Below are 17,909 nucleotides of genomic sequence, written 5' to 3'. Positions count from 1 at the left end.
ATAGGGATAGAATACAACAGTCACCATGCGCACTTTACTCCACAGGAGTAATGTCTCTCACAGTCTACGCTTTGATCGTTCCCTGGAAGACCAATGGTAGTTTCCGATGCACATCTGGAGGCATTCTGTAATCTGTGGACTATCAGAGTGTTGATGAAACACTTAAATTAGATCGGGATTGAAACAACAGTAACCATGCGCACTTTCCTCCATAAGAGTAATGTCTCAAACAGTCTACGCTTTGATTGTTCCCTGGAAGTCTAGTAGTAGTTTCCGATGCACATCTTGAGGCATTCTGTAATTCGTATACTATCAGAGTGTTGATGAAACACAGGAATTGCATCGGGATTGAATACAACTGTCACCGTGCGCACTCTCCTCCATGGAAGTAATATCTCAAACAGTCTACGCTTTGATCGTTCCCTGGAAGACCAGTAGTAGGTTCCGATGCACAGCTGTAGGCATTCTGTAATCTGTGGAGTATCAGAGAGTTGATGAAACACAGAAATTGACAACGGGATTGAATACAACAGTCAATATCCGCACTTTCCTCCATGTTAGTAATGTCTCAAACAGTATACACTTTGATCGTTCCCTGGAAGACCAGTGTTAGTTTCCGATGCACATCTGGAAGCATTCTGTAATCTGTGGAATATCTGTGTGTTGATGAAACACAGAAATTGCATCGGGATTGAATACAACAGTCACCATGCGCACTTTCCTCCATGTTAGTAATTCTCAAACAGTCTACGCATTGATCATTCCCTGGAAGACCAGTAGTAGTTTCCGATGCACATCTGGAGGCATTCTTTAATCTGTGGACCTTCAAATGGTTGATAAAACACAGAAATTGCATCGGGATTGAATACAACATACACCATGCGCACTTTCCTCCATGGGAGTAGTGTCTCAAACAGTTAACGCTTTGATCGTTTACTGGAAGACCAGTAGTAGTTTCCGATGCACATCTGGAGGCATTCTGTAGTCTGTAGACTATCTGAGTGTTGATGAAACACAGAAATTGCATCGGGATTGAATACAACGGTCACCATGCGCACTTTCCTCCATAGGAGTAATGTCTCAAACAGTCTACGCTTTGTTCGTTCCCTTGAAGACCAGTAGTAGTTTCCGATGCACATCTGGAGGTATTCTGTAATCTGTGGACTATCAGAGTGTTGATGAAACACAGAAATTGCATCGCGATTGAATACAACAGTCTCCATGTGCAGTTTCCTCCTTGGAAGCAATGACTCAAACAGTCTACGCTTCGATCGTTCCCTGGATGACCAGTAGTAGTTTCCGACGCACATCTCAAGGCATTCTGTAATCTGTGGACCTTCAAAGTGTTGATGAAACACAGAAATTGCATCGGGATTGAATACAACAGTCAACATCCGCACTTTCCTCCATGTTAGTAATGTCTCAAACGGTCAACGCTTTGATCGTTCCCTGGAAGACCAGTGTTAGTTTCCGATGCACATCTGGAGGTTTTCTGTAATCTGTGGACTATCAGAGTGTTGATGAAACACAGAAAATGCATACCGATTGAATACAACAGTCACCATGCGCACTTTCCTCCATGGGAGTAATGTCTCTAACAGTCTACGCTTTGATCGTTCCCTGGAAGACCAATAGTAGTTTCCGATGCACATCTGGAGGCATTCTGTAATCTGTGGACTATCAGAGTGTTGATGAAACACTAAAATTGCATCCGGATTGAATACAACAGTCACCATGCGCACTTTCCTCCATAAGAGTAATGTCTCGAACAGTGTACGCTTTGATCGTTCCCAGGAAGTCAAGTAATAGTTTCCGATGCACATCTGTAGGCATTCTGTAAAACGTGGACTATCAGACTGTTGATGTAACACAGGAATTGCATCGGGATTGAATACAACAATCACCGTGCGCACTTTCCTCCATGGGAGAAATGTCTCAAAGAGTCTACGTTTTGTTCGTTCCCTGGAAGACCAGAAGTAGTTTCCGATGCACATCTGGAGGCATTCTGTAATCTGTGGAGTATCAGAGAGTTGATGAAACACAGAAATTGCATCGGGATTGAATACAACAGTCACCATGCGCACTTTCCTCCATGGGAGTAAGATCTCAAATAGTTTACACTTTGATCGTTCCCTGGAATACCAGTGGTGGTTTCTGATGGACATCCGGAGGCATTCTGTAATTTGTGGACTATCAGAGTGTTGATGAAACACAGAAATTGCATCGGGATTGAATACAACAGTCAATATCCGCACTTTCCTCCATGTTAGTAATGTCTCAAACAGTCTACACTTTGATCGTTCCCTGGAATACCTGTGTTAGTTTCCGATGCACATCTGGAAGCATTCTGTAATCTGTGGGATATCTGTGTGTTGATGAAACACAGAAATTGCATCGGGATTGAATACAACAGTCACCATGCGCACTTTCCTCCATGTTAGTAATTCTCAAACAGTCTACGCATTGATCGTTCCCTGGAAGACCAGTAGTAGTTTCCGATGCACATCTGGAGGCATTCTGTAATCTGTGGACCTTCAAAGTGTTGATGAAACACAGAAATTGCTTCGGGATTGAATACAACATACACCATGTGCACTTTCCTCCATGGGAGTAGTGTCTCAAACAGTTAACGCTTTCCAGAATCAGATTTTCACTCTGCAGCGGAGTGTGCGCTGATATGCAACTCCCTGGCAGATTAAAACTGTGTGCTCGACCGAGACTCGAACTCGGGACCTTTGCCTTTCGCGGGCAAGTGCTCTACCAACTGAGCTACCGAAGCACGACTCACGCCCGGTACTTACAGCTTTACTTCTGCCAGTACCTCGTCTCCTACCTTCCAAACTTTACAGAAGCTCTCCTGCGAACCATGCAGAACTAGCACTCCTGAAAGAAGTTTGGAAGGTAGGAGACGAGGTACTGGCAGAAGTAAAGCTGTGAGTACCGGGCGTGAGTCGTGCTTCGGTAGCTCAGTTGGTAGAGCACTTGCCCGCGAAAGGCAAAGGTCCCGAGTTCGAGTCTCGGTCGGGCACACAGTTGTAATCTGCCAGGAGGTTTCATATCAGCGCACACTCCGCTGCAGGGTGAAAATCTCATTCTGGAAACATCCCCCAGGCTGTGGCTAAGCCATGTCTCCGCAATATCCTTTCTTTCAGGAGTGCTAGTTCTGCATGGTTCGCAGGAGAGCTTCTGTAAAGTTTGGAAGGTAGGAGACGAGGTACTGACAGAAGTAAAGCTGTGAGTACCGGGCGTCAGTCGTGCTTCGGTGGCTCAGTTGGTAGAGCACTTGCCCGCGAAAGGCAAAGGTCCCGAGTTCGAGTCTCGGTCGGGCACACAGTTTTAATCTGCCAGGATGTTTCATATCAGCGCACACTCCACTGCAGATGAAAATCTCATTCTGGAAACATCACCCAGGCTGTGGCTAAGCCATGTCTCCGCAATATCCTTTCTTTCAGGAGTGCTAGTTCTGCATGGTTCGCAGGAGAGCTTCTGTAAAGTTTGGAAGGTAGGAGACGAGGTACTGGCAGAAGTAAAGCTGTGAGTACCGGGCGTGAGTCGTGCTTCGGTAGCTCAGTTGGTAGAGCACTTGCCCGCGAAAGGCAAAGGTCCCGAGTTCGAGTCTCGGTCGGGCACACAGTTTTAATCTGCCAGGAAGTTTCAGTTAACGCTTTGATCGTTCCCTGGAAGACCAGTAGTAGTTTCCGATGCACATCTGAAGGCATTCTGTAGTCTGTAGACTATCTGAGTGTTGATGAAACACAGAAATTGCATCGGGATTGAATACAACGGTCACCATGCGCACTTTCCTCCATAGCAGTAATGTCTCAAACAGTCTACGCTTTGTTCGTTCCCTTGAAGACCAGTAGTAGTTTCCGATGCACATCTGGAGGCATTCTGTAATCTGTGGAGTATCAGAGAGTTGATGAAACACAGTAATTGCTCGGGATTGAATACAACAGTCACCATGCGCACTTTCCTCAATGGGAGAAATGTCTCAAATAGTTTACACTTTGATCGTTCCCTGGAATACCAGTGGTAGTTTCTGATACACATCCGGAGGCATTCTGTAATCTGTGGCCTATCAGACTCATGATGAAACACAGAAATTGCATCGGTATTGAATACAACAGTCACCGTGCGCCCTTTCCTCCATGGGAGTAATGTCTCAAAGAGTCCACGCTTTGATCGTTAACAGGAAGACCAGTAGCAGTTTCCGATGCATATCTGGAGGCATTCTGTAATATGTGGAGTATCAGAGTGTTGATTAAACACAGAAATTGCATCGGGATTGAATACAACAGTCACCATGCGCACTTTCCTCCATGGGAGTAATGTCTCTAAGAGTCTACGCTTTGATCGTTCCCTGGGAGACCAGTAGTAGTTTCCGACGCACATCTGGAGGCATTCTGTAATCTATGGACCTTCAAAGTGTTGATGAAACACAGAAATTGCATCGGGATTGTATACAACAGTCAACATCCGCACTTACCTCCATGTTAGTAATGTCTCAAACGGCCTACGCTTTGATCGTTCCCTGGAAGTCCAGTGTTAGTTTCCGATGCACATCTGGAGGTATTCTGTAATCTGTGGACTACCAGAGTGTTGATGAAACACAGAAAATGCATAGGGATTGAATACAACAGTCACCATGCGCACTTTCCTCCATGGGAGTAATGTCACTAACAGTCTACGGTTTGATCGTTCCCTGGAAGACCAATAGTAGTTTCCGATGCACATCTGGAGGCATTCTGTAATCTGTGGAGTATCAGAGAGTTGATGAAACAGAGTAATTGCATCGGGATTGAATACAACAGTCACCATGCGCACTTTCCTCAATGGGAGAAATGTCTCAAATAGTTTACACTTTGATCGTTCCTGGAATACCAGTGGTAGTTTCTGATACACATCCGGAGGCATCCTGTAATCTGTGCCCTATCAGACTCTTGATGAAACACAGAAATTGCATCAGTATTAAATACAACAGTCACCGTGCGCCCTTTCCTCCATTGGAGTAATGTCTCAAAGAGTCTACAATTTGATCGTTCCCAGGAAGACCAGTAGCAGTTTCCGATGCATATCTGGAGGCATTCTGTAATCTGTGGACTACCAGAGTGTTGATTAAACACAGAAATTGCATCGGGATTGAATACAACAGTCACCATGCGCACTTTCCTCCATGGGAGTAATGTCTCTTAAAGGCTACGCTTTGATCGTTCCCTGGAAGTCCAGTAGTACTTTCCGATGCATATCTGGAGGCATTCTGTACTTCGTGGGCTATCACACTGTTGATGAAACACAGAAATTGCATCGGGATTGAATACAACAATCACCGTGCGCACTTTCCTCCATGGGAGTAATGTCTCAAACAGTCTACGCTTTGATCGTTCCCTGAAAGTCCAGAAGTAGTTTCCGATGTACATCTGGAGGTATTCTGTAATCTGTGGACTACCAGAGTGTTGATGAAACACAGAAATTGCATCGGGATTGAATACAACAGTCAACATCCGCACTTACCTCCATGTTAGTAATGTCTCAAACGGCCTACGCTTTGATCGTTCCCTGGAAGTCCAGTGTTAGTTTCCGATGCACATCTGGAGGTATTCTGTAATCTGAGGACTATCAGAGTGTTGATGAAACACTAAAATTGCATAGGGATTGAATACAACAGTCACCATGCTCACTTTCCTCCATAAGAGTAATGTCTCGAAGGGTCTACGCTTTGATCGTTCCCTGGAAGTCCAGTAGTAGTTTCCGATGCATATCTGGAGGCATTCTGTAATTCGTGGGCTATCAGACTGTTGATGAAACACAGAAATTGCATCGGGATTGAATACAACTGTCACCGTGCGCACTCTCCTCCATGGGAGTAATGTCTCAAACAGTCTACGCTTTGATCGTTCCCTGGAAGACCAGTAGTAGTTTCCGATGCACAGCTGTAGGCGTTTTGTAATCTGTGGAGTATCAGAGAGTTGATGAAACACAGAAATTGCAACGGGATTGAATACAACAGTCAATATCCACACTTTCCTCCATGTTAGTAATGTCTCAAACAGTATACACTTTGATCGTTACCTTGAAGACCAGTGTTAGTTTTCGATGCACATCTGGAAGCATTCTGTAATCTGTGGAATATCTGTGTGTTGATGAAACACAGAAGTTGCATCGGGATTTAATACAACAGTCACCATGCGCATTTTCCTCCATGTTAGTAATTCTCAAACAGTCTACGCATTGATCGTTCCCTGGAAGACCAGTAGTAGTTTCCGATGCACATCTGGATGCATTCTTTAATCTGTGGACCTTCAAAGGGTTGATGAAACACAGAAATTGCATCGTGATTGAATACAACATACACCATGCGCACTTTCCTCCATGGGAGTAGTGTCTCAAACAGTTAACGCTTTGATCGTTCCCTGGAAGACCAGTAGTAGTTTCCGATGTACATCTTTAGGCAATCTGTAGTCTGTAGACTATCTGAGTGTTGATGAAACACAGAAATTGCATCGGGATTGAATACAACAGTAACCATGCGCACTTTCCTCCATAAGAGTAATGTCTCAAACAGTCTACGCTTTGATTGTACCCTGGAAGTCTAGTAGTAGTTTCCGATGCACATCTTGAGGCATTCTGTAATTCGTATAATATCAGAGTGTTGACGAAACACAGAAATTGCATCGGGATTGAATACAACTGTCACCGTGCGCACCCTCCTCCATGGGAGTAATGTCTCAAACAGTCTACGCTTTGATCGTTCCCTGGAAGACCAGTAGTAGTTACCGATGCACAGCTGTAGGCATTCTGTAATCTGTGGAGTATCAGAGAGTTGATGAAACACAGAAATTGCAACGGGATTGAATACAACAGTCAATATCCGCACTTTCCTCCATGTTAGTAATGTCTCAAACTGTATACAATTTGATCGTTCCCTGGAAGACCAGTGTTAGTTTCCAATGCACATCTGGAAGCATTCTGTAATCTGTGGAATATCTGTGTGTTGATGAAACACAGAAATTGCATCGGGATTTAATACAACAGTCACCATGCACACTTTCCTCCATGTTAGTAATTCTCAAACAGTCTACGCATTGATCGTTCCCTGGAAGACCAGAAGCAGATTCCGATGCAGATCTTTATGCATTCTGTAATCTGTGGACTATCAGAGTGTTAATGAAACACAGAAATTGCATCGGGATTGAATACAACAGTCACCATGTGCACTTTCCTCCATGGGAGTAATGTCTCAAACAGTCTACGATTTGATCGTTCCCAGGAAGACCAGTAGTAGTTTCCGATGCACATCTGGAGGCATTCTGTAATCTGTGTTGTATCGGAGTGTTGATGAAACACAGAAATTGCATCGGGATTGAATACAACAGTCACCATGCGCACTTTCCTCCATGTGAGTAATGTCTCAAAGAGTTTACGCTTTGATCGTTCCCTGGAATAGCAGTAGTAGTTTCTGATGCACATCTGGAGGCATTCTGTTATTTGTGAACTATCAGAGTGTTGATGAAACACAGAAATTGCATCGGGATTGAATACAACAGTCACCATGTGTACTTTCCTCCATGGGAGTAATGTCTCAAACGGTCTACGATTTGATCTTTCCCTGGAAGACCTGTGTTAGTTTCCGATGCACATCTGGAGGTATTCTGTAATCTGTGGGCTATCAGAGTGTTGATGAAACACAGAAAATGCATAGGGATAGAATACAACAGTCACCATGCGCACTTTACTCCACAGGAGTAATGTCTCTAACAGTCTACGCTTTGATCGTTCCCTGGAAGACCAATAGTAGTTTCCGATGCACATCTGGAGGCATGCTGTAATCTGTGGACTATCAGAGTGTTGATGAAACACAGAAATTGCATCGGGATTGAATACAACAGTAACCATGCGCACTTTCCTCCATAAGAGTAATGTCTCAAACAGTCTACGCTTTGATTGTACCCTGGAAGTCTAGTAGTAGTTTCCGATGCACATCTTGAGGCATTCTGTAATTCGTATACTATCAGAGTGTTGATGAAACACAGAAATTGCATCGGGATTGAATACAACAGTCACCGTGCGCACTCTCCTCCATGGGAGTAATGTCTCAAACAGTCTACGCTTTGATCGTTCCCTGGAAGACCAGTAGTAGTTACCGATGCACAGCTGTAGGCATTCTGTAATCTGTGGAGTATCAGAGAGTTGATGAAACACAGAAATTGCAACGGGATTGAATACAACAGTCAATATCCGCACTTTCCTCCATGTTAGTAATGTCCTTAAACTGTATACACTTTGATCGTTCCCTGGAAGACCAGTGTTAGTTTCCGATGCACATCTGGAAGCATTCTGTAATCTGTGGAATATCTGTGTGTTGATGAAACACAGAAATTGCATCGGGATTTAATACAACAGTCACCATGCACACTTTCCTCCATGTTAGTAATTCTCAAACAGTCTACGCATTGATCGTTCCCTGGAAGACCAGTAGTTTCCGATGCACATCTGGAGGCATTCTTTAATCTGTGGACCTTCAAAGGGTTGATGAAAACCAGAAATTGCATCGTGATTGAATACAACATACACCATGCGCACTTTCCTCCATGGGAGTAGTGTCTCAAACAGTTAACGCTTAGATCATTCCCTGGAAGACCAGTAGTAGTTTCCGATGCACATCTGGAGGCATTCTGTAGTCTGTAGACTATCTGAGTGTTGATGAAACACAGAAATTGCATCGGGATTGAATACAACGGTCACCATGCGCACTTTCCTCCATAGGAGTAATGTCTCTAACAGTCTACGCTTTGTTCGTTCCCTTGAAGACCAGTAGTAGTTTCCGATGCACAGCTGGAGGTATTCTGTAATCTGTTGACTATCAGAGTGTTGATGAAACACAGAAATTGCATCGCGATTGAATACAACAGTCACCATGTGCACTTTCCTCCTTGGATGCAATGACTCAAACAGTCTACGCTTTGATCGTTCCCTGGATGACCAGTAGTAGTTTCCGACGGACATCTAAAGGCATTCTGTAATCTGTGGACCTTCAAAGTGTTGATGAAACACAGAAATTGCATCGGGATTGAATACAACAGTCAACATCCGCACTTTCCTCCATGTTAGTAATGTCTCAAACGGTCAACGCTTTGATCGTTCCCTGGAAGACCAGTGTTAGTTTCCGATGCACATCTGGAGGTATTCTGTAATCTGTGGACTATCAGAGTGTTGATGAAACACAGAAAATGCATACCGATTGAATACAACAGTCACCATGCGCACTTTCCTCCATGGGAGTAATGTCTCTAACAGTCTACGCTTTGATCGTTCCCTGGAAGACCAATAGTAGTTTCCGATGCACATCTGGAGGCATTCTGTAATCTATGGACTATCAGAGTGTTGATGAAACACTAAAATTGCATCGGGATTGAATACAACATTCACCATCCGCACTTTCCTCCATAAGAGTAATGTCTCGAACAGTCTACGCTTTGATCGTTCCGAGGAAGTCAAGTAATTGTTTCCGATGCACATCTGTAGGCATTCTGTAAATCGTGGACTATCAGACTGTTGATGAAACACAGGAATTGCATCGAGATTGAATTCAACAATCACCGTGCGCACTTTCCTCCATGGGAGAAATGTCTCAAAGAGTCTACGCTTTGATCGTTACCTGGAAGACCAGAAGTAGTTTCCGATGCACATCTGGAGGCATTCTGTAATCTGTGGAGTATCAGAGAGTTGATGCAACACAGAAATTGCATCGGGATTGAATACAACAGTCACCATGCGCAATTTCCTCCATGGGAGTAGTGTCTCAAACAGCCTACGCTTCGATCGTTCCCTGGAAGACCAGAAGTAGTTTCCGATGCACATCTGGAGGCATTCTGTAATTTGTGGACTATCAGAGTGTTGATGAAACACAGAAATTGCATCTGGATTGAATACAACAGTCACCATGCGAACTTTCCTCCATGTGAGTAATGTCTCAAAGAGTTTACGCTTTGATCGTTCCCTGGAATACCAGTAGTAGTTTCTGATGCACATCTGGAGGCATTCTGTTATTTGTGAACTATCAGAGTGTTGATGAAACACAGAAATTGCATCGGGATTGAATACAACAGTCACCATGTGTACTTTCCTCCATGGGAGTAATGTCTCAAACGGTCTACGATTTGATCGTTCCCTGGAAGACCTGTGTTAGTTTCCGATGCACATCTGGAGGTATTCTGTAATCTGTGGGCTATCAGAGTGTTGATGAAACACAGAAAATGCATAGGGATCGAATACAACAGTCACCATGCGCACTTTACTCCACAGGAGTAATGTCTCTAACAGTCTACGCTTTGATCGTTCCCTGGAAGACCAATAGTAGTTTCCGATGCACATCTGGAGGCATTCTGTAATCAGTGGACTATCAGAGTGTTGATGAAACACAGAAATTGCATCGGGATTGAATACAACAGTAACCATGCGCACTTTCCTCCATGAGAGTAATGTCTCAAACAGTCTACGCTTTGATTGTACCCTGGAAGTCTAGTAGTAGTTTCCGATGCACATCTTGAGGCATTCTGTAATTCGTATACTATCAGAGTGTTGATGAAACACCGAATTTGCATCGGGATTGAATACAACTGTCACCGTGCGCACTCTCCTCCATGGGAGTAATGTCTGAAACAGTCTACGCTTTGATCGTTCCCTGGAAGACCAGTAGTAGTTACCGATGCACAGCTGTAGGCATTCTGTAATCTGTGGAGTATCAGAGAGTTGATGAAACACAGATATTGCAACGGGATTGAATACAACAGTCAATATCCGCACTTTCCTCCATGTTAGTAATGTCTCAAACTGTATACACTTTGATCGTTCCCTGGAAGAGCAGTGTTAGTTTCCGATGCACATCTGGAAGCATTCTGTAATCTGTGGGATATCTGTGTGTTGATGAAACACAGAAATTGCATCGGGATTGAATACAACAGTCACTATGCGCACTTTCCTCCATGTTAGTAATTCTCAAACAGTCTACGCATTGATCGTTCCCTGGAAGACCAGTAGTAGTTTCTGATGCACATCTGGTGGCATTCTGTAATCTGTGGACCTTCAAAGTGTTGATAAAACACAGAAATTGCATCGGGATTGAATACAACATACACCATGCGCACTTTCCTCCATGGGAGTAGTGTCTCAAACAGTTAACGCTTTCCAGAATGAGATTTTCACTCTGCAGCGGAGTGTGCGCTGATATGCAACTTCCTGGCAGATTAAAACTGTGTGCTCGACCGAGACTCGAACTCGGGAACTTTGCCTTTCGCGGGCAAGTGCTCTACCAACTGAGCTAACGAAGCACGACTCACGCCCGGTACTTACAGCTTTTCTTCTGCCAGTACCTCGTCTCCTACCTTCCAAACTTTACAGAAGCTCTCCTGCCAACAATGCAGAACTAGCACTCCTGAAAGAAGTTTGGAAGGTAGGAGACGAGGTACTGGCAGAAGTAAAGCTGTGAGTACCGGGCGTGAGTCGTGCTTCGGTAGCTCATTTGGTAGAGCACATGCCCGCGAAAGGCAAAGGTCCCGAGTTCGAGCCTCGGTCGGGCACACAGTTTTAATCTGCCAGGAAGTTTCATATCAGCGCGCACTCCGCTGCAGAGTGAAACTCTCATTCTGGAAACATCACCCAGGCTGTGGCTAAGCCATGTCTCCGCAATATCCTTTCTATCAGGAGTGCTAGTTCTGCATGGTTCGCAGGAGAGCTTCTGTAAAGTTTGGAAGGTAGGAGACGAGGTACTGGCAGAAGTAAAGCTGTGAGTACCGGGCGTGAGTCGTGCTTCGGTAGCTCAGTTGGTAGAGCACTTGCCCGCGAAAGGCAAAGGTCCCAAGTTCGAGTCTCGGTCGGGCACACAGTTTTAATCTGCCAGGAAGTTTCAGTTAACGCTTTGATCGTTCCCTGGAAGACCAGTAGTAGTTTCCGATGCACATCTGAAGGCATTCTGTAGTCTGTAGACTATCTGAGTGTTGATGAAACACAGAAATTGCTTCGGGATTGAATACAACGGTCACCATGCGCACTTTCCTCCATAGGAGTAATGTCTCAAACAGTCTACGCTTTGTTCGTTCCCTTGAAGACCAGTAGTAGTTTCCGATGCACATCTGGAGTCATTCTGTAATCTGTGGAGTATCAGAGAGTTGATGAAACACAGTAATTGCATCGGGATTGAATACAACAGTCACCATGCGCACTTTCCTCAATGGGAGAAATGTCTCAAATAGTTTACACTTTGATCGTTCCCTGGAATACCAGTGGTAGTTTCTGATACACATCCGGAGGCATTCTGTAATCTGTGGCCTATCAGACTCTTGATGAAACACAGAAATTGCATCGGTATTGAATACAACAGTCACCGTGCGCCCTTTCCTCCATGGGAGTAATGTCTCAAAGAGTCTACGCTTTGATCGTTCCCAGGAAGACCAGTAGCAGTTTCCGATGCATATCTGGAGGCATTCTGTAATCTGTGGAGTATCAGAGTGTTGATGAAACACAGATATTGCATCGGGATTGAATACAACAGTCACCATGCGCACTTTCCTCCATAAGAGTAATGTCTCAAACAGTCTACGCTTTGATCGTTCCCTGGAAGTCGAGTAGTAGTTTGCGACGCACATCTGGAGGCAATCTGTAATCCGTGGACCATCAGACTGTTGATGAAACACAGATATTGCATCGGGATTGAATACAACAGTCACCGTGCGCACTTTCCTCCGTGGGAGTAATGTCTCTAACAGTCTACGCTTTGATCGTTCCCTGGAAGACCAATAGTATTTTACGATTCACATCTGGAGGCATTCTGTAATCTGTGGACTACCAGAGTGTTGACGAAACACTAAAATTGCATAGGGATTGAATACAACAGTCACCATGCTCACTTTCCTCCATAAGAGTAATGTCTCGAAGAGTCTACGCTTTGATCGTTCCCTGGAAGTCCAGTAGTAGTTTCCGATGCATATCTGGAGGCATTCTGTAATTCGTGGACTATCAGACTGTTGATGAAACACAGAAATTGCATCGGGATTGAATACACCAATCACCGTGCGCACTTTCCTCCATGGGAGTAATGTCTCAAACAGTCTACGCTTTGATCGTTACCTGGAAGACCAGTAATAGTTACCGATGCACATCTGGAGGCATTTTGTATTCTGTGGACTATCAGAGTGTTGATGAAACACTGAAATTGCATCGTGATTGAATACATCAGTCACCATGCGCACTTTCATCCAGGAGAGTAATGTCTCTAACAGTCTACGCTTTGATCATTCCCTGGAAGACCAGTAGTAGTTTCCGATGCATATCTGGAGGCATTCTGTAATGTGTGGACTATCTGCATGTTGACGAAACACAGAAATTGCATCGGGATTGAATACAACAGTCACCAACCGCACTTTCCTCCATAATAGTAATGACCTCGAACAGTCTACGCTTTGATCGTTCCCTGGAAGACCAGAAGTAGTTTCCGATGCACATCTGGAGGCATTCTGTAATCTGTGGACTATCAGAGTGTTGATGAAACACTAAAATTGCGTCGGGAAAGGATACAACAGTAACCATGCGCACTTTCATCCATGGGTGTAATGTCTCAAAGAGTCTACGCTTTGATCGTTCCCAGGAAGACGAGTAGTAGTTTCCGATGCACATCTGGAGGCATTCTGTAATCTGTGGACTATCAGAGTGTTGATGAAACACAGAAATTGCATCGGGATTGAATACAACAGTCACCATGCGCACATTCTCCAATGGGAGTAATGTATCTAAGAGTCTACGCTTTTATGGTTCCCTGGAAGACCAGTAGTAGTTTACGATGCACAACTGGAGGCATTCTGTAATCTGTGGACTATAAGACTGTTGATGAAACACAGAAATTGCATCGTGATTGAATACAACAGTCACCATGCGCACATACCTCCATGGGAGTAATGTCTCAAACAGTCTACACTTTGATCGTTCCCTGGAAGACCAGTAGTAGTTTCCGATGCACATCTGGTGGCATTCTGTAATCTGTGGACTATCAGAGTGTTCATGAAACACATAAATTGCATCGGGATTGAATACAACAGTCACCATGCGCCCTTTCCTCCATGGGAGAAATGTCTCTAACAGTCTACGATTTGATCGTTCCCTCGAAGACCAGTAGTAGTTTCCGATGCACTTCTGGAGGCATTCTGTATTTCGTGGTCTATCAGTCTGTTGATGAAACACAGAAATTGCATCGGGATTGAATACAACAATCACCGTGCGCACTTTCCTCCATGGGAGTAATGTCTCAAACAGTCTACGCTTTGATCGTTTCCTGTAAGACCAGTGTTAGTTTCCATTGCACATCTGGAGGCATTCTGTAATCTGTGGACTATCAGAGTGTTGATGAATCACAGAAATTTCATCGGGATTAAATACAATAGTCACCATGCGCACTTTCATCCATGCGAGTAATGTATCTCACTGTCTACGCTTTGATCGTTCCCTGGAAGACCAGTAGTAGTTTCCGATGCACGTGTGGAGGCATTGTGTAATCTGTGGACTATCAGAGTGTTGATGAAACAATACAATTGCGTCGGGAAAGGATACAACAGTTACCATGGGCAGTTTCCTCCATGGGTGTAATGTCTCAAAGAGTCTACGCTTTGATCGTTCCCTGGAAGGCCAATATAGTATCCGATGCACATCTGGAGGCATTCTGTAATCTGTGGACTATCAGAGTGTTGATGAAACACTAAAATTGCATAGGGATTGAATACAACAGTCACCATGCTCACTTTCCTCCATAAGAGTAATGTCTCGAAGAGTCTACGCTTTGATCGTTCCCTGGAAGTCCAGTAGTAGTTTCCGATGCATATCTGGAGGCATTCTGTAATTCGTGGACTAGCGGACTGTATATGAAACACAGAAATTGCATCGCGATTGAATACAACAATCACCGAGCGCACTTTCCTCCATGGGAATAATGTCTCAAACAGTCTACGCTTTGATCGTTCCCTGGAAGTCCAGAAGTAGTTTCCGATGCACATATGGAGGCATTCTGTAATCTGTGGACTATCAGAGTGTTGATGAAACACAGAAATTGCATCGGGATTGAATACAACAGTCACCATCCGCACTTTCCTTCATGTTAGAAATGTCTCAAACAGTCTACGTTTTGATCGATCCCTGGAAGACCAGTGTTAGTTTCCGATGCACATCTGAAGGCATTCTGTAATCTGTGGACTATCAGAGTGTTGATGAAACACAGAAATTGCATCGGGATTGAATACAACAGTCACCATCCGCACATTCCTCCATGTTAGTAATGTCTGAAACAGTCTACGCCTTGATCGTTTCCTGTAAGACCAGTGTCAGTTTCCGATGCACATCTGGAGGCATTCTGTAATCTGTGGACTATCAGAATGTTGATGAATCACAGATATTTCATCGGGATTAAATACAACAGTCACCATGCGCACTTTCATCCATGCGAGTAATGTATCTAACCGTCTACGCTTTGATCGTTCCCTGGAAGACCAGTAGTTGTTTCCGATGCACATCTGGAGGCATTCTGTAATCTGTGGACTATCAGACTGTTGATGAAACACAGAAATTGCATCGAGATTGAATACAACAGTCAACATGCGCACATACCTCCATGGGAGTAATGTCTCAAACAGTCTACACTTTGATCGTTCCCTGGAACACCAGTAGTAGTTTCCGATGCACATCTGGTCGCATTCTGTAATCTGTGGACTATCAGAGTGTTGATGAAACACATAAATTGCATCGGGATTGAATACAACGGTCACCATGCGCCCATTCCTCCATGGGAGAAATGTGTCTAACAGTCTACGATTTGATCGTTCCCTGGAAGACCAGTAGTAGTTTTCAATGCACTTCTGGAGGCATTCTGTAATTCGTGGACTATCAGACTGTTGATGAAACACAGAAATTGCATCGGGATTGAATACAACAATCACCGTGCGCACTTCCCTCCATGGGAGTAATGTCTCAAACAGTCTACGCTTAGATCGGTCCCTGAAAGACCAGAAGTAGTTTCCGATGCACATCTGGAGGCATTCAGTAAACTGTGGACTATCAGAGTGTTAATGAAACACAGAAATTGCATCGGGATTGACTACAACAGTCACCATCCGCACTTTCCTCCATGTTAGTAATGTCTGAAACAGTCTACGCTTTGATCGTTTCCTGTAAGACCAGTGTTAGTTTCCGATGCACATCTGGAGGCATTCTGTAATCTCTGGAGTATCAGAGTGTTGATGAAACACAGAAATTGCATCGGGATTGAATACAACAGTCACCATGCGCACTTTCCTCCATGGGAGTAATGTCTCTAAGAGTCTACGCTTTGATCATTCCCTGGAAGACCACTAGTAGTTTCCAATGCACATCTGGAGGCATTCTGTAATCTGTGGAGTATCAGAGTGTTGATGAAACACAGAAATTGCATCGGGATTGAATACAACAGTCACCATTAGTACTTTCCTCCATGTTAGTAATGCCTAAAAGGGTCTACGCTTTGATCGTTCCATGTAAGACCAGTGTTAGTTCCCGATGCACAACTGGAGGCATTCTGTAATCTGTGGACTATCAGAGTGTTGATGAAACACAGAAATTTCATCGGGATTAAATACAACAGTCACCTTGCGCACTTTCCTCCATGGGAGTAATGTCTCATACAGCCTACGCTTTGATCGTTCCCTGGAAGACCAGAGGTAGTTTCCGATGCACATCTGGAGGCATTCTGTAATTTGTGTACTATCAGAGTGTTGATGAAACACAGAAATTGCATCGGGATTGAATACAACAGTCACCATCCGCACTTTCCTCCATGGGAGTAATGTCTCTAACAGTCTACGCTTTGATCGTTCACTGGAAGACCAATAGTAGTTTCCGATGCACATCTGGAGGCATTCTGTAATCTGTGGACTATCAGAGTGTTGATGAAACACTAAAATTACATTGGGATTGAATACAACAGTCACCATGCGCACTTTCCTCCATAAGAGTAATGTCTCGAACATTCTACGCTTTGATCGTTCCCTGGAAGTCAAGTAGTATTTTCCGATGCACATCTGGAGGCATTCTGTAAATTGTGGACTATCAGACTGTTGATGGAACACAGGAATTGCATCGTATTTGAATACAACAATCACCGTGCGCACTTTCTTCCATGGGAGAAATGTCTCAAACAGTCTACGATTTGATCTTTTCTTGGAAGTCCAGAAGTAGTTTCCGATGCACATCTGGAGGCATTCTGTAATCTGTGGACTATCAGAGTGTTGATGAAACACAGAAATTGTATCGGGATTGAATACAACAGTCACCTTGTGCACTTTCCTACATGGGAGCAATGTCTCAAACAGTCTACGTTTTGATCGTGCCCTGGAAGACCAGTAGTAGTTTCCGATTGACATCTGGAGGCATTCTGTAATCTGTTTACCTTCAAAGTGTTGATAAAACACAGAAATTGCATCGGAATTGAAAGAAACAGTCACCATGCGCACTTCCCTCCATGTTAGTAATGTCTCAAACGGTCTACGCTTTGATCGTTCACTGGAAGACCAGTGTTAGTTCCCGATGCACATCTGGAGGCATTATGTAATCTGCGGACTATCAGGGTGTTGATAAAACACTAAAATTGCACCGGAATTCAATACAACAATCACCATGCGCACTTTCCTCTGTGGGAGTAATGTCTCAAACAGTCTATGCTTTGATCGTTCCCTGGAAGACCAGTAGTTGTTTCCGATGCAACTCTGGAGGCATTCTGTAATCTTTGGACTATCAGACTGTTGATGAAACACAGAAATTGCATCGGGATTGAATACAACAGTCACCATGCGCACTTTCCTTTATGGGAATAATGTCTCAAACAGTCTACGCTTTGATCGTTC

At 44.1% G+C, this 17,909-nt stretch overlaps 2 non-coding genes across 2 annotated transcripts; one reads left to right on the top strand and one right to left on the bottom strand.

Moving 5' to 3' along the window:
- Positions 1-2,705: 2,705 nt before the first annotated feature.
- Positions 2,706-2,780, bottom strand: Trnas-cga (transfer RNA serine (anticodon CGA)). The gene has a single exon. It is a non-coding gene; the product is annotated as a tRNA-Ser (tRNA).
- A 475-nt stretch (positions 2,781-3,255) lies between these two features.
- Positions 3,256-3,330, top strand: Trnas-cga (transfer RNA serine (anticodon CGA)). Its single transcript has one exon. It is a non-coding gene; the product is annotated as a tRNA-Ser (tRNA).
- Positions 3,331-17,909: the final 14,579 nt, after the last annotated feature.

The sequence above is a fragment of the Schistocerca gregaria genome, unplaced genomic scaffold, assembly GCF_023897955.1.
Source record: "Schistocerca gregaria isolate iqSchGreg1 unplaced genomic scaffold, iqSchGreg1.2 ptg000480l, whole genome shotgun sequence".
Lineage (NCBI taxonomy): Eukaryota > Metazoa > Arthropoda > Insecta > Orthoptera > Acrididae > Schistocerca > Schistocerca gregaria.
The sequence above is the reverse complement of the archived record's forward strand: the minus strand, read 5'-3'. Positions and strand labels throughout refer to the sequence as shown.